This window comes from Balaenoptera musculus, chromosome 7, assembly GCF_009873245.2.
Source record: "Balaenoptera musculus isolate JJ_BM4_2016_0621 chromosome 7, mBalMus1.pri.v3, whole genome shotgun sequence".
Taxonomy (NCBI): domain Eukaryota; kingdom Metazoa; phylum Chordata; class Mammalia; order Artiodactyla; family Balaenopteridae; genus Balaenoptera; species Balaenoptera musculus.
In genome coordinates, this window is record NC_045791.1 from 71,271,456 (window position 1) to 71,295,408 (window position 23,953).

Consider the following 23,953-nt stretch of genomic DNA (forward strand, 5'->3'; position numbering starts at 1 on the left):
GCCCACTACTCCTGTGTCCTGTGGATTCTTCAAATCTGTCCTACCTCATATTGAGCTCATCATCTCTGTCTGTGACCCACCTCCACCCTCATCCGCCCTGTGGTTTTCTTTGTATTCCATATGTTGCCAGTTAATAGTATTACCAAATTAAATTAGAAACCTGGAAGTTATCCCAAACTCTTACCTTTTCTAATCAATTGCTAGTTCCTGACAATTTTACTTCCTAAATATTTTTTTCAAATATTTCACTCTTTTTTTATTACCATCAAAACAGAGTTTTGAGGAAAGAAATAAGAGGACACTTCTAACTATGTACAAGTTGTCTTTGAATCTAATCGTAAATTAAGGCATTGTAAGAAAAATAAATATGAAGATAGTCTTGAAAAGTTGGGGGGTCCAGTCAGACAGAGGAATAGGCATAGAGAGGGGAGGAAGTAGAAGTTATTACTGATAGGGCAGTTTCAGACCAAACAGAGGCTTATGAATGCCAAGCTGTGGAATTTGAATTTTATTTTAGGATACGGCTATCATTGAAGAATTATCAGTAGAAGAGTGACAGGATTAGAGTTATGTTTTAGGGTTATTAATCTGACCACATGCATTGTTTGGGCTGAAAGGCAAAAAAAATCTGGAGGCGGCAAAACCAGGTCAGAGACTTTTGAATAAAAATATAAGAAGTAAAAAAAGGTGTGAATTAGATTCCAAAGTGAATCAAAAGAAAGGTAATACACTGACGGACTTTGTTATACTTCTAATTTAAGCTGAAAGAGACTTTACCAAGAATAAAGTGCAAATTCCTTTGGTTAATTATTTATACATTTTTCTCATTATGTAGAATTGTTTTAAAATAAGGAGAGATTAATTAAACAGTAAAGTTTACATCTTCTAAAGTTGTTTTAATAATTCCGCCTAATCCTTTATTTATTTGACAAAAGTATGTGAAAGAAAATATAGAAGTTTCAGATGACTTAGGAAAACAAATGGAAGTGTCAGCTCTCTGCGTGCACCATTACATGCTCACCTAGAGTGGACAGTGAACAAACTGACATCAATCACCTTTGTTTGCCTTGTAAGATACACTTAAAGTATCCAAACACATTGGTTTCATTGCTGTAAATCCTGTTTAATAAAATTGATACTTCTCTTACCACACCTGCTATGTTCTGACAGTAAATAGTGCTATCTACTTAGTAAAATCAACGTTGTTGTAAGGCTTAGCAGATATTTTAGGGCACGGACACAAACCTCATAATGAGTGAGTTCAAGAATGAATTTTAACATCGATTTGTCATTTTGCTCATTTAATTTTTTCTTCCTGATCTGTCTTGTAATTAAAGGGCCAGAGTGCAATGGTTTGAATATAGAGAGGCTTCTAAAATATGACACTTGGAAAAGGGCATTTTGTAGACTGTCTGATTCACAATCACCTTTTCTTGTACTTCAGCTTCAGAAAATTTGTAATTCAGAGAGCCTCAGGAAAGAGTTTCTGGGCTGATATATTTTGAAACAGATTATCTTCATAAAAGTGTCTTCACATTAGATTTTGGAGTGTCCAGAGCAATAATTAACCCTAGCATTTTACATTTCTGTGACTGTTGATAGATCCTTTCATCACTCCTTAGAGGGAAAAGGCTAGAATTTGTTGTTTCTCTGAGACAGAAAAAAAAAAATCTTTAATCTTTAAAGTTTCCTATTATATCTTTAATCATAACTCTATGACCACTATGGATACCCAGAATTAATCATTTCACTTATGTCCAGAAATGGAAAAATAAAAGCAAGCTGATGCTTTTAATTATTACACGAACTATCTAGCAAGAAGAGTTTGGGATTCCAAATTAGATAAGCCGAATTCAATCCAGGTTCTGCCATTTACTGGTTATGTTAGCTCAGCTGGTGGCCTAACATCTCTGAATCTTATTTTTCTCATGTATGAAAAATTCACAGAATGTTGTGGGAATCAAATAAGTAGTGCATAGCACATAGCCTGGCCTGTTTCTAAAACATGTGGTTCAAGAGATTAGTGTTTAGCAAATGATCACATTCACTTAGTGATATTTTATCACTAATAATTTTGAGGAATTTAGTAAAAATTATATTATTGATTTATCAAATACCTATCGTTTCTACTCTGTGTTGTGCCTTTTCTAGGTACTAAGGATAAAGAAGTGAATAAAATAAATTCCCTGCTCTTGTAGAGCTTCTGTTCCAGTAAATGTAGACCAACAGTAAGGTGATAAACTAACAAATATGTAATATTTCAGGTGGTAATACATTTTATGAAGAAAGGTTAAGTAGGTTAAGGAGAGGGAGGAAGACGTAAACTGGAGGCAGGTATTAGTTTAGATAGAATTGTTAAGGAATGAAACTCAGATTAGTGAAAATTTAAGCAGAGACCTGAATGAAGCAAGCAGGAGGATTATGGAGTTCCTTCCCCAATGAAGGAAATGAGCTTAAAAATGGCACGGAGATGGGAAAAGTTTTGGCGTGTTAACTCTCACCAGAATTCTACTAGGTAATACATTATTTCACCCAGCAAGTCTTAAAGGTGTTAATTAAGAAGCAAGGTATATGTGATATTGAGGTCAGAAAAGTGTTAAAGATGTAACCACATAGAAATTTTCTATATAAGGGGCTGAAGCACAGGATGAAAATGTCTATACACATCTCACACACAGCATATTTAAATTTAATGGTAAGTGAAGTTCATTAGAGTAAACTTAAGGATTTAAATGATGAAGTACTGAAGAATTTAGAAGTAATGTTGAAGGAATTATTAACCTTGAAACTGTAATTAATTCAATTACGGAATATAATTCAAAATTCATCTGCTTTGAATTTCTTCCAATTTTTCATATATCATCTTCCTCTCTGATAACTGGTATGTCTACCTTTTGTGGGTTTTTTTTTTTTCTTTTAAAATAGCCACTTTGTAGGAGTGGTTTTTTTTTTTTTTTTTAAATTTTTTTTTTTTTTTTTTTTTTTTTTTTTAAATTTATTTATTTATTTATTTATGGCTGTGTTGGGTCTTCGTTTCTGTGCGAGGACTTTCTCTAGTTGTGGCAAGTGAGGGCCACGCTTCATCGCGGTGCGCGGGCCTCTCACTATTGCGGCCTCTCTTGTTGCGGAGCACAGGCTCCAGACGCACAGGCTCAGTAGTTGTGGCTCACGGGCCTAGTTGCTCCGCAGCATGTGGGATCTTCCCAGACCAGGGCTCGAACCCGTGTCCCCTGCATTGGCAGGCAGATTCTCAACCACTGCACCACCAGGGAAGCCCTGTGGGGTTTTTTTTGTTTGTTTTTTGCATGTGTTTTATTGTTTTGTTTTTGTTTTAAGTAGTGGTGATATAATGACCTGCGAGATGAAACCTGAAAAAAAAAACATATATATGTACGTAATTTGTTAGAGCTAAAACAGCACCTTCCTGGACTCCCAATTTTTTTAAAAGCTTCTATTTCAATCTTCTTTGTGTGTGTGTGAAAAGCTCTTATTTATAGAAGATACTACTTCAAATCACATTTTGCCTTAATTTGTGGATTTTTATGTGATGTACATAAAACACTAGAATTAGGCCCCACTTAGTTAATACACAGTTATGTGCCTAACTTCTTTTTTTCTTTCAAATATAAGATCTCCATCTGGTTTTGAAAACAAATAAATCAAGTTTTTTCACTCTATAGGAATTAAGCTCATAGACATAGTGCTTGCATTCTTGATTCCCAAACCTATATAGTATCCTGGGTACCTTCCAAATTTGAGGTTTTAATGGTAGACATCATAATCTATTCCAGGGAGATACAGTAAGTTCCTGGTCCTAAAATCAGGAACTAAATTTGTATTCTTATTTTTGTTGCTAACTAACTTGGTCATCTTGGGCAAGTAAAAACTTTTTGGGCTTCACATTTTCGTGGAATATGCAGTGGTTGAATTAATTTCTAAAGTGTTCTATATCCTAACCATCTCAATTGTATAGTATTTTAAAATATTCATAGTTATTAAATGCTATATGAAAGTCCATTGTTTTAACCATTACTTGTTTTAAGTACTTTCAGAAACCCAAACATAATGTTGAATATCGTTTATACTTTGACATTCTCGGTTGCATATTCAGAGTAGACTATTAAAAAGTGTAAATATTTTAAACTTCTCCAAACTCACCTACTCACAAGCTGGTAGATTTCCTGCCTCCATATTTTAGGATCTATTTTATTAGTTTGAATTTTTTATCTCTAGTTGTTGTATTTTTTCTATACATTTATTTTGTCTTCTTTACTGTATTGTAAACTCTATGAAGATAAAATGTATATCTATTGATTACATCTTTTGATTTTTAGCACAATGTGCAAAGCAGTCATGTATAAATAAATACATTGACAGATTCTTTCTTAATCAAGGACAGTGGATAATAGGAATGATTCTTAGACTAGTCTTACTATGACATTGATTTATTATTGTTGTCAAGTAAAAGGGCCATATACAGAAATCCAACCATAAAAACTAGTGATCGATTTCCTTAAGCATCTTACATTTGAATTCAATTTATGTCCTATTAAATTAAGGGGAAATAAGTCAGGTAATGTCATGTCATGTAAATGCCTGATCTCACTGTTATTTCCATAGCAACCTGATTAATGTAAATATCATCGTGCAATAAAACTAGATTAAATCAAAGAAAAATGGTATTGGAGAGAAAAAAGGACTTTATCTAAAACTGCTACTCTGTCAATCTCTTCTTTCAAGTTTTCTCCAAAGTAAAAGTACCATTTCAAAGGATATATGGCATAAGAATACCTGCTCTTTGTTAGAGTAAGATTAAATTTACTTATTTAATTGTTTGTTTTTCTGCCACATTTCATTTAGATTCTAGGGTAAGAGTAAACAAAGTTCTTTGTTTCTCTAATATACATTTTAATATACATTTTTGTTTTTGAAATTCTGTACTAGAAGCAGAGGCTATATTCATATTAATCTTGACATGTTTATATTTTAAAATCTTTAATGAACAAATTTGCAAGAGTTATTAAACCTAAGAAAGAAGTAATTCTGTTTTATAGATAGAGAGACAGAGAGATAGAGAGATAGATAGATAATCTCAACAACAGTTTGGCAGTTGAAATTGATTTTAAATATAATTGTGTTCCAGATTGCCACTGCAGTTAAATGTTTAGGAAACTTTAAACTTTTGACCACTTTCTCTTTATGAGAAACAGAAACAACTTCTAGTATACATTTACACTACCAGAGATCACTCAACCTTAGCAATAATAGAAAAGCAGTTTCAATTTAGTCATTGTTTTTATGCAAAGGGGATGGAAAATTCTTGTAGATTATTGTTAGTGGACTACTAACTGGATATCTTCACATGGCTTAAAACAGGTGCCAGAAATTGGGATTCATATTCTCTTCCTGGTACTTACAACTGGTTCATTCTGTGGCTTAGGGTTTAAGCATATGTGAATTACCTTGTGAACTGGTTGGATGCCTATTGTGTTTATCTCTTTAGTAAATGATCTTTTATTCATAGTCAGTAACTATTATAAATATTAACCCATTGCCTTAAAAGGATGTATAACCAAAAAAATGTTGATTTAACATCCACTAGTTACATTTTTATATTTGAGACATTATGCTGTTTAATTATTAATTTAGTTGATCAGCTAATATACTAGTAATACCATGATAAAGATAAAACACTTAAAAAGTGATTATACTTAAAATTAAGCCTAGAATAAAATATGATTTTACAAATAGTAATGTGACAGCCCATTTCTTTAATAGACGTTTTGCAAATCTTATTATATTTCAGAAAACAGGATAGTTTGAAAATTAATCTAATTATGAACCTTTCTAACTCTATAGATTATGGTTTCATGTATATTTATCTCCTATTCTTTTCCAACTTCTCCGACCTTCCACTTTTCTCTAACATAGTTTATTAATGGCAAAGAGTATGGGACAATGAACTAAAGATAGAGTGAAAAAATTAAGAGATATAGAATATGTTATTACATGAAAAATAGTTGGATTCTTTCGGGGGTACATTAACTCATTCCATTAAGATTTTATTGTGAGTCATCCTCAGAATACTGGTTCTCTGTGTCTTACATTCTTCTTCATCAAAATGGCGATAGGAATATTTTCTCACTGGGTAATTATAAGTATTAGATAATTCATGAGAAGTTCTAAAATTGCTGCTTTAATTAATCTTTTATTTATTAATCCTTCTTATTAAGTCTTTCTTAGTCATCCTGCTCTCAGATCCCATATTTTGCACATTAATATTTTGCCTTTCAATACATGAGCCTTAGTGCAGGTAACCCCAAATAGCAAGTATTTCCAAAGAAGCAACCATATTGAATTCTTGTGACTTAAAGAAGCTTCCTATAGTTGCTGACATTAATTGCAAGAAATAACTATGTACTTCATAAGCATGTCAAAAAGACAAAGTTCTGATGTGGGAAGAAACTGAAAAATCCAGTTACATTTGTAAACAAAACTGAGTGAAAAGAGTTAAAAACCAACTTAAAAATCAGTTTGTTTCAAAAAAACTGACTTTTGGAGGTAATGATCATTGTTTTGTATTTCAAAAGCATTGAGTTTAGAAAACAATTGTATGTTAATGTTAATTGTATGTAAATGTTTTGTACATTTGTCTTTTCTCATATATATTTTAAATAATCAGTAATTGATACTTTAATTTTTCATTGGTGTGAAAAAAACTTAATAAGTACTCTTAGATATTAGATACATTATTATTATTAATAGTATTATCATTACTATTAATATTATTACTATGGCTGTTATTTTATTTTATTTTTTTAATTTTATTTATTTATTTATTTATTTATTTATGGCTGTGTTGGGTCTTCGTTTCTGTGCGAGGGCTTTCTCTAGTTGCGGCGAGTGGGGGCCACTCTTCATCGCGGTGCGCGGGCCTCTCACTATCGCGGCCTCTCTTGTTGCGGAGCACAGGCTCCAGATGCACAGGCTCAGTAATTGTGGCTCACGGGCCCAGTTGCTCCGTGGCATGTGGGATCTTCCCAGACCAGGGCTCGAACCCGTGTCCCCTGCATTGGCAGGCAGATTCTCAACCACTGCGCCACCAGGGAAGCCCACTATGGCTGTTATTAAATGGTGAAATAGGGTATTACATGAGAATAATGATTTCAAGGATTTTGGAATAATGATTCAGGTAAATTTCTGGTTGGAAAGAAAAGAGATGACTGACCATCAAGTGGTGTGATTTTCTATGGCTAATAACATACACATACTGCTATTAGGTGGGGCTTTCCCCTCCCATTTTAACATATGCCTTTTAGCTTTTTATGTTTTCTATAATGATTTCTCACTCAAGGATATCCTTGATATCCTTTTTATTCTTTTTCATCTGTATTAAAGAAAGAGTTATGTAGAAATACATACTGTGTGCATCCCTTTTGTTCATATCTCTAGACATGACCTTAGATTCCCTATGCCTTGTGTGGAACAGTTCTTGTAAGCTCAAGTTTCTATTCAATTATATGACATCTCTATACTGATTCCATATCTATTCCTATACTCTGTAAGCTGAAGCTTGCTTCTTCCTGATATATTTCCACCATCATTGTCAGCAACTTAATATCATATCCTCATGAGCTAACTATATAATGCTTGCCTAGGTAAATCCCCTTCAGTCCTTCCTGAAAAAAGCTGTCATTGCAATTTACACTTTTTATTCTTGTCTGCTTCCTCGATTTAATAGTGATTATGATGATGATGATGATGATAATGATGATTGGAATATCTACTTCTTATTTGGTGTTTGTCAGTTCTAAGTGCTTTATACATATTAACACATTTATATTTATAATAAGTCCATGAAGTATGTACTGTTAGCATCCTTATCTTATAGATAAGGAAACTGAGTCTTAGACTGCCTAAGCAACTTGCCCATGGTGACAAAGAAGCAAAGTTGGAAAAAAAAATAACATCTGAAGTAACTCACTAAAAGTCTATGCGTATATAATTTCTGAAAGCCTGACTATGGTCTAGATTAGTCTTTTCATGCCATGGACTTATTGCCACTCTGTATAGCAAACATTTTGTAGTACTCCTTATCACTATCTTGAAATATTATTTACGCAAGTATAAACTATCTGTATATGTGGTTTAAATAAAATTGATATATTGCCCTAACTTTAAAGAAAAATAAAAGGAAATTAATTTACAATAAAAATTTGTATTTTAAGTTTTAAATGTTTGGGCTTGACTACACTAAAATATTTAAATAAGTAAATCTGGTTCTTGTCTATACATAGAATCAACATGAGTTAGGTATATTGTATTGCAGATCTGTATAGCATACAGATGTGTTCCATTGGTGACCTGATTTTCCAAAATGATGCTCTTGGTAAAATTTTGAATGAAATAAAGTAAAATTCTTCTAGTGATTTACACAGTAATTACATTGATGGAAAATTCAGCATATACAGTTGTCCCTCAGTATCTGTGGGGGATTGTTCCAGTCCCACTGTGGATACCAAAATTCTCAGATGCTCAAGTCTCATAGTTGGCCCTCCATATCCATGGTTCCACATCCACAGATTCAACCAACCATGAATCATGTAGTACTGTATGTATTTATTGAACAAAACACACATGTAAATGCACCAGTAGAGTGAAACATGTGTTGTTCAGGGGTCAACTGTTCTGTGCAAAAAAGCCTTTTTGTTTACATTAAATGTTTAGGTTAAGTTCTATGCTTGGATGTTTATATACATGTTTTTTACTTCATGAATGCCTGGTTGAATATTCAAAGGTTAAGAAAGATATAGTATAAATCTTTCTTGGGTGGTAAGGACCCATAGATTTTAGGTAATCCAGCATCTTTGACTCCATTCATAAAGTGTCAGCTTCAGGACCCCCAATTAGTCCCAGAAGTTTATAGTACACCAGGTCTAGGGCATGATACCACAGCTGTTGAGAACATCTGAATTAGGTAATTTCTGACAATTCAACAATTTGATACTATTTATATTTTTATAAGAAAAATCTCATGTTTTTCTTTTCTTTCTGAGTTAGGAAAAATACTAAGCACACAAACTCTTAGGTCAAAAGTACATCCCTTTTATATAATTCTTACGACTTAGAAAATGAATTCCTTTTTGTATCTTTAAAAGCATAACACTTAAAGAAGAAGGAGTGGTCAAGAATTTTTTGTGTATTTATTTGAAGCCAGACTTTCAAATGCTAAAGTTGAGCACTGTTGATTTGAAATGGTGTTTGATCTTTTTACTCCCAGTCTTCACCTTTGCCTGTAGACTAAAATATAAGAGAGAAGAAATGTAACTAGTTTGCTCTGAGTTTGGAAGCAATATGATAGTAGTAGTAGCAGTCACAACAACAACAATAATAATTTAACAGCTAGCACCAGAATTCCTTTTATGGGAGAAACGTTTCCTTTGTTTAGGAAAATAACTTGTGCCATTTCCTGTAAGAAGAGAAGGATTCATTAAAAGACAATAAAATAAAGTGTTGTACACAATAATTATCTAGGAATTCAATGGATAAGTGTGAACAAGAAGACTAAGGTAGGAATGATCGGGAGGGAGCAGTAGAGAGTGGGCTGGAGCTGAGAGCAGGTGGTTCATTGAGTAGCTTTTGATGATCAGGAGTCTAAAGGAAGGTTAAAATCAAGGTAGAGGCTGGACTGTAAAATCCCACACTTGACCACATATTTTAGTGCACAAACAAGAACCTTATATCAATAAATGTATAGGTAAATATAGAGGGAAACTAAAAAAACAAAAACAAAACAAAGGAATAAAAAAGCCTTACTGAGTAGAATGGAAAAGAAGAAAAAACAGTAAGTTAAAAGCACCAAAAGTTTAAAATGTGACTGTGAGAAGTTGGCAACCCTGGAAATAGGAAAAAAGATGTTTGTTTATCTTCCATCTATCTTCCTCCCTTCCCCCCTTCCTTCCTTCCTTCCTCTCTTTCCCTTCCTTCCTTCCTTCCTTCCTCCCTCCCTCCCTCCCTCCCTCCCTCTCTCCCTCCCTACCTTCCTTCCTTCTTTCTTTCTTTTCTTAATCTTGAAGAAATATATGCTTTCCCACAGAAATTGAGAAAGGGAGTCAACCTGATTATAACTAAATTTCGTTTTCAGATAGCTAGGTGACTTCAGTGATATCTATCTGTATTTTGGGATGAAATTTATAACTTTATATTCCTTTTATAATTTAGTAATGTTGGACCTTGAAGCCAGTGAAAAAATGAGATCTATGGATATGTTTTACTTGATTTTATGCTGTCCTCCAGCCTTTTTAAATATAATTGAAATTTATATTTATTTTTAACATGCATGTATATAGGTATATTTACATTTTTGTACATATTTGTAGTATTAGATATAGAAATCATGATTCTATATTTTGGGGGTTATAATTTATAAAATAATATCAAAGTAAGTAATAACAATAATTTTATTATAGGTCTCTAAATTCATAATTCACAATGGAAAGACTAACAGGCAGGGCTTCAACATATTGGTGTGAAGAATGCCATTATAATAGCCAATGACAGTGTGTCACAGTTTGAGCATATGGTTCCTGTTGTATTTAGATCAGAAAAGTGAAAAGCATCCTATGCCCTACTGAACTTAACTGAATAAACATCACAGCTCTTCAATACGAGTCTATGATAAAGAAAATCAATGTATTCTTAGGCTGTAGTAAATGGTAAAATTATGGTACTATGCCACTATATTAATACTTACTAGTGGTGTGATTTTAAGATTATTTTTAGCACACATTCACAAAAGAACCTTAAGTTGTATTTGCATTGTTATTTTTAAAATAAATTAGTAATAGATATATTTTTCAGTAATAAAATTAATAACTTTATAAAATAAGTATATACTAATTATGTTTAACTAAATCTAAACTTCTTAATATTTTCTTTTCATTTTGAGAATTAGTAGTTGAAATGAAGGGCTTTAAAATAATTTTCATATTTTTAGACATTTATATAAAATATTAAGTATAAGAAGATATTCCTATTCATCATATATTTTCTTTTGTCTGACAGAAAAATGAGTCATATTCACTTCTTAATCACCATATATAGTTCTATACTCTATTTAAGTGGTTCTTGATCTTTTTTTTCTCCACAGCACACTCAAGGATGTATCATATTCTACTCTGTTAAAATGACAGTGACATTGGGTCTGGGGAATAGGTGTAAGGAACTGATTCTCTGGCTTGTGGGAAGTGGAAGTATGATTCTTGGTTTTGAAGCTATCCTCTCACTCCTACCAGTGCATGCTTTCTTAAACTGGAATGAGAGTCATCTATTTTAAATAGTTGTTTAATTGATTAGTTGTATTATTGATCCACATCTAAAATGTTCAAAATATTGCTGCCTTATGTTTTAAAAAGTGTTCTGGTGTTTGTTTCCTAGTATATTTGTATCAAATAATTTATTACACTATAGTGTTTCCTTTGAAGAATTCTAACAATTTAATATCAGTCAGTTATTTCATCCCTATTCTAATTTTAATTGTACTCAGTGTACGTAGCCTTTCCCTTTATACTGTGACTTCTCCATTCACTTTCCTTCAACTTACTAGCACACATTTCAGGAAGTTAAAAGACTAGTATAATAAATAATCCCTTTGTAGATTCTGCAACTGTTATTATTTTACCATCTTCCCTTTATCTCTCTCTGTAAATAAGGTTTTGTTGAACCATTTGAAAGTAAGTTACAGATATTACAATTCACCCTTAAATACCACAACATGCATCTCCTCATAATAGACACTCTCCCTACATAACCACAATACCAGCAGAACACTTAAGAAGATTAAATATTCCATAACATCATCTAAATTCTAGTCTATAGTAAAATTGCCTCAACTGTTCCAATAATATATTTTGTACTTTATAACTTTTTTGAACCAGGATTAAATTGTTTCCAACACTAAACTTGAGTTTTTCTGTATCTTAAAATAATCCCCACCTTTTTTAGACTGATTTTTTAAAGACTTTGTTTCTTTAGAGCAGTTTTAGGTTTATAACAAAATTGAGGGAGACATACAGAGATTTCACATATACCCCCTACCTACACACAGGAATAGACTCCCCCATTATCATCATCCTTCACTAGAATGGTGCTTTTTTTTTTTTTTTTTTTTTTTTTAACCAAGGATGAACCTATATGGATACATCATAATCAAAGTCCATAGATTACTTTAGGATTCACTCTCGGTGTTGTACATTTTATGGGTTTGGACAAATGTATAATGACATATATCCATTATTATATAATATCTTACAGAGTAGTTCCTCTGCCCTACTAACCTTCTGTACTCTGCCTATTCATCTCTCTACACACACCGCCCCCACCAGAAACCATTGCTCTTTTCAATATCTCCATGGTTTTGCCTTTCCCAGAATGTCATATAGTTGGAATCATACAGTATGTAGCCTTCTCTGATTGGCTTCTTTGTCTTGGTAATATGCATTTAAGATTTCCCCATGTTTTTTCTTGGCTTGATTGCTCATTTCTTTTTAGTGCTGAATAATATTCTGTTGTCTGGATGTAACACATATTATTTATCCATTCTCTTACTAAAGGACATCTTGATTGTTTCCAAGTTATGGCAATTATGAATAAAGCTGCTATAAATATGGACATCTCTGAACAGTTTTTTTGTGTGTACATAAGTTTTCAACTCTTTTGGACAAATACCAAGGAGCATGATTATTGTATCATAATGGTAAAAGTATGTTTAGTTTTGTAAGATACCACCAAACTGTCTTCCTAAGCGGCTGTACCATTTTGCATTCCCATCAGAAATGAATGAGAGTTCCTGTCTGTTGCTCCATAACTCCCCCTGCATTTGAGGTTGTCAGTATTCCAGATTTTTGGCCATTCTAACCTCATTTCAATTTGCATTTTCCTGATGATATATGATGTGGATCCCTTTTTCATGTGTTTGCCATCTGTATATTTCCTTTGGTGAGGTGTCAGTTAAGGTCTTTGACCCATTTTTTAAATTGGGTTGTTTTCTTATTGTTGAGTTTTAATGGTTCTTTGTATATCTTGTATAACAGTCCTTTATCAGATGTGTCTTTTGCAAATACCTTCCCCCAGGCTGTGGCTTGTCTTCTCATTCTCTTCATACTGTCTTTCACAGAGTAGAAGTTTTTAATTTTAATGAAGTCCAGCTTATCAATTCTTTCTTTCACAGATCATCTCTTTTATGTTGTATTTAAACAGGCATCACAATACACAAGATCATCTAGGTTTTCTCCTATGTTATCCTCTATGAATTTATAGTTTTGCATTTTACTTTTGGTCTGTGGTCCATTTTCAGTTAATTTTTGTGAAGGTTGTAGATTCTGTGTAGATTTATTTTTAAATGTGAATGTCCAGATGTTCTAGCATCATTTGTTAATGAGACCGTCTTTGCTCCATTGTATTGTTTTTGCTTCTTTGTCAAACATCAGTTGGCTATATTTATAGGGAGCTATTTCTTTTCTACTCTGTTCCACTGATCTATTTGTCTGTTATTTCACCAATACCACACTGTCTTGATCACTGTAGCTTTATAGTAGGATATAGTCTGTCCTCCAGATTTATCATTTTCCTTTAATATTGTGTTGGCTCTTCTGGGTCTTTTGCCTCTCCATAAGACTTTATAATTGGCTTGCCAATTACACAAAATACGATGCTGGTGTTTTGATTGGGATTGCATTGGATCTATACATGAAATTGGGAAGAACTGACGTCTTGAAAATATTGTCTTCCTATCCATGAATGTGGAATATTGCTCCATTTATTTAGTACTCTGATTTGTTCATTAGAGTTTTATAGTTCTCCTCATCTAGATCATTTAAGTATTTTGTTAGAGTTATACCTAAGTATACTTTTTTTTAGGTGCTGATATAAATAGTACTGTGTTTTAAATTTCAAATTCCACTTGTTCATTCCTGACAATATAAGAAAGCAGTTGACTTTTATATATTAACTGGATCTCTTGAAACCTTGCTATAATTGCTTATTACTTCTAGGAGTTTTTTGTCAATTCTTTCAGATTTTCTGCATAGAGAATCATGTCTTCTGTGAATAAACAGTTTTGTCTTCCTTCCCAACCTGTATACCTTCCATTTCCTTTTCTTACCTTATTGTATTATCAAGGACTTCCTGTTAATGTTGAAAAGAAGTGATGAAAGGGGATATCCTTGCCTTGTGTTAGATCTTAGGGGGAATGCTTTGAATTTCTCACCTTTAAGTGTGATATTAGCTGTAGTTTTTTTATAGATAGTCTTTATCAAGTTGAGAAAGTTCCCCTCTATTCCCAGGTTACTGAGAATTTTGTCATGAATGGGTATTGGATTTTGTCAAATTCTTTTTCTGCATCTATTAATATGATCATGTGATTTTTTTCTTTTAGCCTGTTGATGTGATGGATTATATTAATTGATTTTTGAATGTTCAACCAACCTTGCATACTGGGATAAATCCCACTTGTCATGGTGAATAATTCTTCTTATATGTTGTTGAATTTGATTTGCTAATATTTTGTTGAGGATTTTTGCATCTATATTCATGAGAGATATTGGTCTGTAGTTTTCTTGTAATAGCTTTGTCTGGTTTTGGTATTAGGGTAATGATGTCCTCATAGAATAATGAGTTAGGAAGTATTCCTTCTGCTTCCATCTTCTGAAAGACATGTAGAGATTTGATATAATTTCTTCCTTAAATGTTTGGTAGATTCACCATCTAGGCCTTAGACTGACTTTTAAAGAGTCCCAGTTGGGTCTCTTGTAGATCAGTGCTCCTAAAATTTTAATGGACAGTGAATTACCCAGGAATCTGTTAAAATGTAGAGTCTGATTCAGTAAGTCCAGAATGGGTCTGAAATTGTGCAAATCTAATAAGCTTCCAGGGGATGCTGTAGGTGTGTGGCTCATGCTTAGGATTTTAGAAGGTCCTGCATTCTAAGTTTTCTTCTCCGTTCCTGTTTCCTGTGGTAGGTTTTGTTTTGCTAGGATCTCTATCTTCAGCATTTCTGTAAATTAGAAATAAGCTTATAAGCTTGATTGGATTTATGTAAAACATTTTTTTGCCATAATACATAATAGCTAGTGTTGTATACTTCATATTGCATCACATGAAGAAACACATGTCATGTTGTTCCACTGTTAATTATGCTAATTTTATCATTTGGTTAAGGTGATGATTGTCAGATCTCACCACTGTTAAAGAGTTTTCCCCCTTTTGCATTTGACCTGTTATCTGTGGGGTGATATATTAACATCATCCATGTATCTTGTTTCCCAACAATCTTCCTCCTAGTGTGTGTGTGTTTGTTCTAATATTTCCACTAAAACAGAATATGTAAACACCACCACCACTAATAATAATCAACCTAGTATGTTGTAAACTTGCATATAATTTATTGATAACAGGTTTAAGAACAAACAATTAATTCCAGACTTTGGGGCTGTATTTAGTAAAAAAGAAACAAAGCAAGCAAACAAAAAAGCAAACACCCAAACTTCATCATTCCTAAATAATCTTTGTCATACTCCCTTCTATGGAAAAGACCAAAAGAACGCAGGCACAACCAGCAGGGGAGTTAAAAAAGCGACCTTACCGAAGCAGTCCTGAGAGAATAGCTCTCATTTTTTTCCCCTCCTCAGCCTCAAGCAGGAGAATGGATGCCAATGCCCAGGGATGTGGCAGGCCCAGGAGTTCTATTACGGTCCCTCGCATGGGTACTTCCTTGACTCGGGGCTCTATGGTTTTGCAGTTTAAAACCGCCAATAAGAAAGGACAGTTTAAAGTCAACTGTCGTTTCACCCATTTCAGTTGCACATGGAATAGAAAGCAGAAGACAGGAAACGTGTACTGCTTCTGCACTGATTCCAGTGAGAGGACGCGGTCTGTGGAGACAGGGCCTGAACGGTCACTGGCCAGTGGGAGCCCCTTCAGGCTGACTTCTGTGTTCTTTTGACATAAATCCATTGGGGAGGTGAGGGGTGTTGGTACTTCCTTGCTTTCTGGAAAAACTACATCTAACATGTTTGTATTTTTCCTGCCCAGATTTGTTGTCAGCTGTATTCTCAAAGATCTCTGATTCCTTTTAGTAGGAAATGGTGTCTACAAAGCAGGACATAGTCACTAGGTGAGATTATTGCTTGTGGGTTGTCATTACTTCTAGGTTTGTGTTAGTGGATCATTTATTCACTTTGATAAGCTCTTACTTGCTTCATATGTCACATTTTGCTTGGCCAGATTGCAATCCAGATAAAATTTTTGAAGAAGGGCACATAAGTAGCATACTTTTCAGGCTGTGGTAATGGTATGAATCAAAAAGAGTATAGCAGAAAGACTTTGAAAATATACTTATGTTGCTTTGGCACATGGATAAATGTAGTCAGATACAGAACTCAGGCACCATATCTTTTTCTCGAATTCAGCAGATGTTGGTTGTTCTAGTATCTTCTGTTTCTACATTTGATGAGTCTGAGGGTTAGCTTTTTCTTGTGGTTGGTTGTAAGTGATTTAAAAAAAACCAAATTCCTACACAGATAATAGGATTCTTTGAAATTAAATTATTTGATAAACAATTTCTGAAGTTAAATGACTTCATTTTCATAATAGTATGATTATACTTTCTTTGGTTATCAAGAAACGTTTATAGTTTCATGTTAGCATTTGAGCTAGAGAGCTACATTTATTTAAAGTTAAGGTGGGGAGGAATATGTTATCCTGGGCAGCAGTCTGAAAATTTTTCTCTGTAATTTCTTAAGTATTAATACCTGTGATTAGCTTTGAGCAGTACATCTTCTGCTTCCTCCCACTGCTTTCATGGAAACCAGCTACATTTTTGATAAAATGGGTAAGACCAACTCCCTGAAGCATACTGACATTTTGTACTTCACCATGTATTTTCATTTCGTTATTACTACTGTTCCATAAATGCAAAGTTGACTTCCTTTCACATCTCATCTTTCTTCGTTTAGAGGGTTGTGATTCAGGGACAGGGGAGAAGGGAATGGGGAACAACTTAGCTAAGTATTTTCTTTAATTATTTCCCACATTGTCTTATTTCCTCTTTATGATGAAAGAAAAGACCCAGAGTGGTGGAGAGTTTTCAGCCTGCTCCCTGCCAAGCTCCTTTATAAGCCTCCTTTAGACTTCACTCCACATTTACCCACCACATTACATTGTGCTCATTTGCAGCAAGATTGTTCATAACACTGGCTAATTCTTCCAGTATTTTTTTCCAAATTGTATTTTCATCTGACCAATATTGTTTTAACTTTATGTTATTAGTTTGAGGCTTTTCCTACTTTGGGAGTTGGATGTTTTATTTTGTGGAGATTTATTCCATAGGGTATCCTGAGGGAGGGGAGGATTTTAAATGTGTACTTGGGATGCCACTATCTTCAAGCCCAGAGAAACTTAAAGATGGGTGATTTTGCACCTCTAGAAACCAGCATTCACTTCAGGAATAATTCCATGTGCCTTCTGATCTGCCCATTCAATACTTTAAAATTCAAACTCCAAGAGCAGTTTGTATACAAAAGAAAATTGTGCTGAGCTGCATTCTTTTTTCTTCATATGCCCTATTTAAAAATTACAGTACAAGTTACCACGTTAGAGATTCTGTTTATATCTAGATAAATCTAGTCAGGTACTAGAGATTCCAAGTTTACTTGCCAAAACCAATTGCTATTTATGAACATCAAATGTAAGCAAATCTTATTTTATTTCAGAGTACTCACATGTCAGACCCAAGCAAGTGCAATGTATTTTCATGTTGTGAAATAATATTCTCAATCCAGAAGATGGAGGCTGAGGCATTTCTCCTATTGAAAAATATCAGGTCAGGTTGAAGGATACATTATGGTCAAGTTCCAATCTAAAACTTTTATTATATAACGGGAATTAATACAGTTTGTACTCTTGTGTCTGGTTTCTTTCATTCAGCGTAATGTTTCTAGATTTATCCTTGTTGTATAAGTAGATTGTTCCTTTTTTATTGCTGAATAGAATTCCAGTGTATGAATTGCCATAATTTATGCAGTCTCCTATTGATGGACATCTGGGGTGTTCCAGCTTTTTGCTATTATGAATAAAGCATCTATGAACAATCTTATCTTTTTATATGTCATTTCCCTTGAATAAATTCTTAAAAATGGCATTGCTAGGTTACTAGGTAGATGCATATTTATTTTTATAAGAAACTGCCTATTTCTAAATTGGTTGTGCTATTTTATATTCCTGCAAAGAATATATGAGAACTAACACATTTTTCTAATATCCAATATTGTCAGGTTGTTTTATTTGTTTGTTTTTAGCCATTCTGGTGAGTGTGTAGAGATATTGTGGTTTTAATTATACTTCTCAAGCTTATAGTTGAATATCAAATCAGAAAGCAGGACTAATGTAGTTTGTAATTATTATACTTTAGCTGTATATGTAATAAAATTTCATTTATACTTGTTAAAATATGACTTCCAAAGAATCGGTAAAACATCATGACCTATATACAAATGTAAAATGAACATATGCCAGATATTTTATTGATTGAGAGAACCAGTAAAATGCTACAGTCAATTCAGAGGAAAGTTTAAGATCAGTGTCATTTATAGGCTAGAAATTTACAAATAGATGCAAAACTGGATTTTTCCATGGGGTGGGTTGGGGGAATCAAGTGTTTCTTTATTGGACAGACTTTTGTTTCTGTGACTATAAGCAAGAATTATTTGCATTGCTTTCAGTTACCTACAGCTTACAGGATTTTAAGTTGCTTGTAGAAAATGATACAAAGGCAAAACCCCTTAGAATCAGATAACCTTGAAGGATGTGCTCTAACAATTTTCCTTTGAATACACTCAGTAATTTTTGTTCCATTTTAAAACCTTTCACAATTTCCCCCTTCATACATATGCTTGGTGTTAAAATAATCTGTTTGCAATACCAAGAAATAAAAATGCTAAGTGGCCAATTCTGTGTGTGTGTGTGTGTGTGTGTGTATGTGCTATCAGGAGGCATACTGACTATCCTTTCTCACATGAGGTCATAGTAATTCTTTAAGTTAGGCACCAAATCAGGTAGCACGTGGGCCTTATTTTTTTCTGACATTTTTCTAGAACTAAGAAAGATGCTTATAAAGAAAATAATATATTATACACACAGAAACATACATATTCCCTTAACAGAATTAGGACTACTGTTTTGAAATTTTAGTAATATATAAAGACTACAATTTTACCTATTTAGAAAAGTGATTATATTCTTGGGATGTCATCATTTATCCTTATCCATGGAAAGTTATGGGATGTGTCTAACTTCAGGTAACTTAGCAGCTACACACAGACTTGATCAATTTTATGTTGGAAGTTTTATACACACACACACACACACACACACACACACACACACACACACACACACACACACACACACACACACGGCCACTGTAGAGTCTATAGTCCTCTTGCATCCTGAGTTGTCCGTGTGGATTTGCCCTGTAAATTAACATGAGATGAGGAGAATCTTCTAAATGTGTACCAACTGTGTAGAGAAGAGTTAATCAACTAATGAATATATTAAGCAAGCAAGGGCCATAATGGAGGGAAAGGGGACATGCTATTCAGTTAAATGATTGTCTTTTGTTGTACTCCTAACAAAGTCATCAATTTAAAATTTACTTCTGGTTGCAATATTAGGTTGACAACCTATAATTTATTCAGTCATTCGGTATAAGTTCATTGTGATTCTACTAAATGTTAGCCACTATTCTAGGTATTTAGGATACAGAAAATAGTGTTCCTGAAAACAGCCTGTCAGAGGAGATGGACAAGTTAAAAATTTTTTGATAAAATGCAGTGTGTTGAGATAGAAATTATTTTTTTCAGATAGCAGTGTCGATTTTAAATGAACTATAAAAGATGTGCTAATTTCTCTTTGAAAAGCAGGTGGATTAACTTTGAAACACTAATTTAAGTAAATTAATCTAGTTAAGTGCCTTATTTTGATATTCTAAAATAGACTGATTTCTTTTTCAAGACTTTTTAAATCAAAATTTTAATTAAAATATTTGGGCATAAATGTGGATACAGATTCAGTTGTAAGAAATCATACAGAGATATCCCATGTATTTCTTACCCGGTTTCTCCCAGTGATAACGTCTTGTAAAACTATATTACCATAATGTCACAACCAGGATGTTTACATTGATTTGGTCTACTTACTAAACAATCTGTCATCACAAGGATACTTCTTGTTGCCCTTTTAAAGCCATACCCATTCCCTCCTCAATTCCCCTGACCCTGACCTCTGGCGACCACTAATCTGTTCTCTATTTCTATAACTGTATAATTCATAATGTTATATAAATGGAATCATACAGCGTGTGAGCATTTAGTATTGGCTTTTTTCACTCTACATTATTCCCTGGAAATTCGTCCAATTTATTGTGTTTATCAATAACACATTTTTTAAAAATTATTTATTTATTTATTTATTTATTTATTTATTTATTTATTTATTTATGGCTGTGTTGGGTCTTCGTTTCTGTGCGAGGGCTTTCTCTAGTTGTGGCAAGCGGGGGCCACTCTTCATCGCGGTGCGCGGGCCTCTTACTATCGCGGCCTCTCTTGTTGCGGAGCACAGGCTCCAGATGCGCAGGCTCAGTAATTGTGGCTCACGGGCCCAGTTGCTCCGTGGCATGTGGGATCTTCCCAGACCAGGGCTCGAACCCGTGTCCCCTGCATTGGCAGGCAGATTCTCAACCAGTGCGCCACCAGGGAAGCCCAATAACACATTTTTATTGCAGAGAAGTATTCCATGATATGGATGTACCATATCATACCAGTTTGTTTAATCATTCACCTTTTGAAGGGCGTCTGTGTTGTTTCTGGTTTTTGGCCATTACAAATAAAGCTCCTAATCATTCATACCTGCATTCATGTGCAGGTTTTTGCATGAAAACACATTTTTACTTCTCTGGAATAATGTGTGAGATTGTGTTTTGCTGGATTGTATGGTAGTAGTATATTTATTTTCCAAGAAACTTTTAAACTGTTTCCAGAGAGGCCTTACCATTTTATATTTCTACCAGCAGTGTGTGAGTGATTTAATGTCTCCTTATCCTCGCAGCATTTGGAGTTGTTACTATTTTTTATTTTAGCCATTTTGAAAGGAGTGAAATGATATCATGATTTTAATTTGCATTTCCCTGATGGCTAATGATGCTGACCATTTTTGCATGTACTTATTTGCCATCTGTATGTCTTCTTCTGTGAAATTTTTATTCATGTCTTTTGTCCATTATCTAATTGGATTTCTTTTTCTTTTTACTGTTAAGGTTTAAGAGTTCTTTATGTATTCTTGATATGAGTCCTTTGTCAGGTAGCAGTTTGCAGATATTCTTTTTCCTGTTTGTAGGTTGTCATTGCATCCTTTGGCAAGTTGTTTCTCAGAGAAAATTTTTAAAAGTTTGTATTATTTATATATAGTTTACTTATAAGTACTGCGGATTTGGAAGAAATTGTAGACTAAAGAGATACACACAAATATTAGGGCAATTCTATAAACCTTCTGGTGGCAGCTATAAGAAAACGTAAAGAACTAGAGAACCAGCACTTTAAATGTTTTCTCCAGTAACCGCTGTGTACAAAGTTATGAAGCAGACTAGGATTTGGTGTTTCCATTCCATTTCCTAATCCATCTCCTTTTTCCCCTAGCTTTACAGAAACTCTTCAAGAAAAATCTTGATAAAAACATTCATGCTTAAGGCTGAGAAGTGCTAGTAACAATATGTTAATAATCTTATTTTAAGAGGAGACTGTGGTTTAAACCAAAAGAATATTGGATAGAGGTAGGATTTTTTTCTTTCTTCACCAGGAGCTGGTGAAGAAATATACATATCGATATTTGGTATCTACTGTATGTAGTTACAATATTCTGTATTTTTCATGTGTTATCTTATATGGATCAAGTTGTTTCCCCCACAGATTCATGTCACCCCAAGCCTGTGAATGTGACCTTATTTAGAAATAGGGTCTTTGTAGATGTACTACAGTTAAGATGAGGTCATACTGGATTATAATGTGCCCTAAATCCAAGATGACTGATGTCAATATAGGAAGAAGGAAATTTGAACACAGAGATACAGGTACACAGGAGAATGCCATGTGAACACAGAGGCAGAAATTGGAGTTATGCTGCCACAAGGCAAGAAATGGCAAAAATTGCCAGCAATCACCACAAGCTAGAAGAGAGGTTTTTGTTATGCCAGTCCTGGGAAACTAATACATTGACTATCAGAATCTTAGCCAAAGAAGTTTCAGAGATGTGAAACTGAGTTTTGAGAGATTAAATGATTTGTTCTGTTATATAGGTTTGTAAGGAGTGAGACTGTAACTTTAACTGAAGCACTGTTTTCTGAACAAAGCTCATGTTATTACCATTACCCTACCTGACTGATGTTTTGGGAATATGTAAATTTATGATGTAGAGGGAGGTAAATTATTTCCAACATTTCCCTGAATGTGCAATTCACTCATAGGTGTGCTGTGTGCATGCACACGTGCACACACACACATGCACACACTTTCAAACATGTCACTTCATACCTAATAAATATGAATAGTTTAATTAACCTTATTAAAGGACCAGGTTTTATAATCACAAGACAAATCATTAGGAGACAGAACACAGCATCAGACCATAAGAGTGAAATAGTTGATTAAGTGACATACATAATAGATTACTGGGTAAAGTGAGTGTTTAGAAATAAAATATGATCAATGCCAAAACTAAGTCATAAAACATGGGACCAGAGTTGGTTTATCTGATTCATGTCCATTATAATTAATCTCAGGTTATAGTGGGTCAGGTGACAGTCCTGCCCTCTGTAGGTAGCAACTTTCTTAGAGGCAAGAAAGAGAGGTGGGGAGAGGGAGGGAGGGAGGGAGAGAGAGAGAGAGAGAGAGAGAAAGAAAGAGAGAGAAAACACATATTTAAACCAGAATTATAAGAGGTGGCAGGTACTCTTGGCAGAATCTGATCATTATCTCAGAACAATGCTTGGCATATATTTGGCACTCAATAAAATTATGTTGAATAATTTAATGAATAAAGGTCACGGCTCTTAAGGAGTATCCCACTCCAAATTAAAAGCTGCAAACCCTTACTAGTTTTATTGCTGGAAATTAATACACATATAATGCTTTCCCAGCTATCTATATTTGCTTCCTTGTTTGCTGTCCTTTTTTTTTTCTCCAATCCCCTCAGGATATTTCTATGAATTATGTAAGATTGCTGATCTGCAAGACCATTGGGCTAATTCCACTTGAGCATCAGTGAAAGGAATGGGGCCTTGATATCCCTTTGCCTATTTCATGATTGACGAACCAACAGTTAGCATCAGGCTGTATTGCTTATTGAATTTGTGTATATAATGGGTGTAAGAAATGACAAATACGTTACAACTACTACACAGGCACAAAAATTCCCAAGTATTTCTTACCTGGACAGGTTCCTACTCCACTAGTCTCCTTTTTTCACATGACCAGGGCTTGCTTACCTCTCAGTGGACCAGTTTTCCTGAGAATATGCATGCCTTATACTCCAAGACAGCTGACCCCTAGCCTCAGATTTGGTTGATTGTTTTTATACTCTGTACTACATATGCAATAAGAAAATCATGCAGTAGATTGGCAACACATTGCTCAAAGTTTGGGCTATGTAATTTAAAAAGATATTTCACCAACAGCTTGTCTGTTGGATCTGCACCAAGATTAGTCCTTTTTTTTTCAAGCTTTGCTTGTCAGTGTTTAAAAAATTACGGAGTGCAGGGTCTATCTAGAAAAGTGAATTACAGTTGTTTCAAAAAACCAAAAAATAAAATGAGCTCCACAAAAAGTTAAAAAATCAAGATTTACATTAT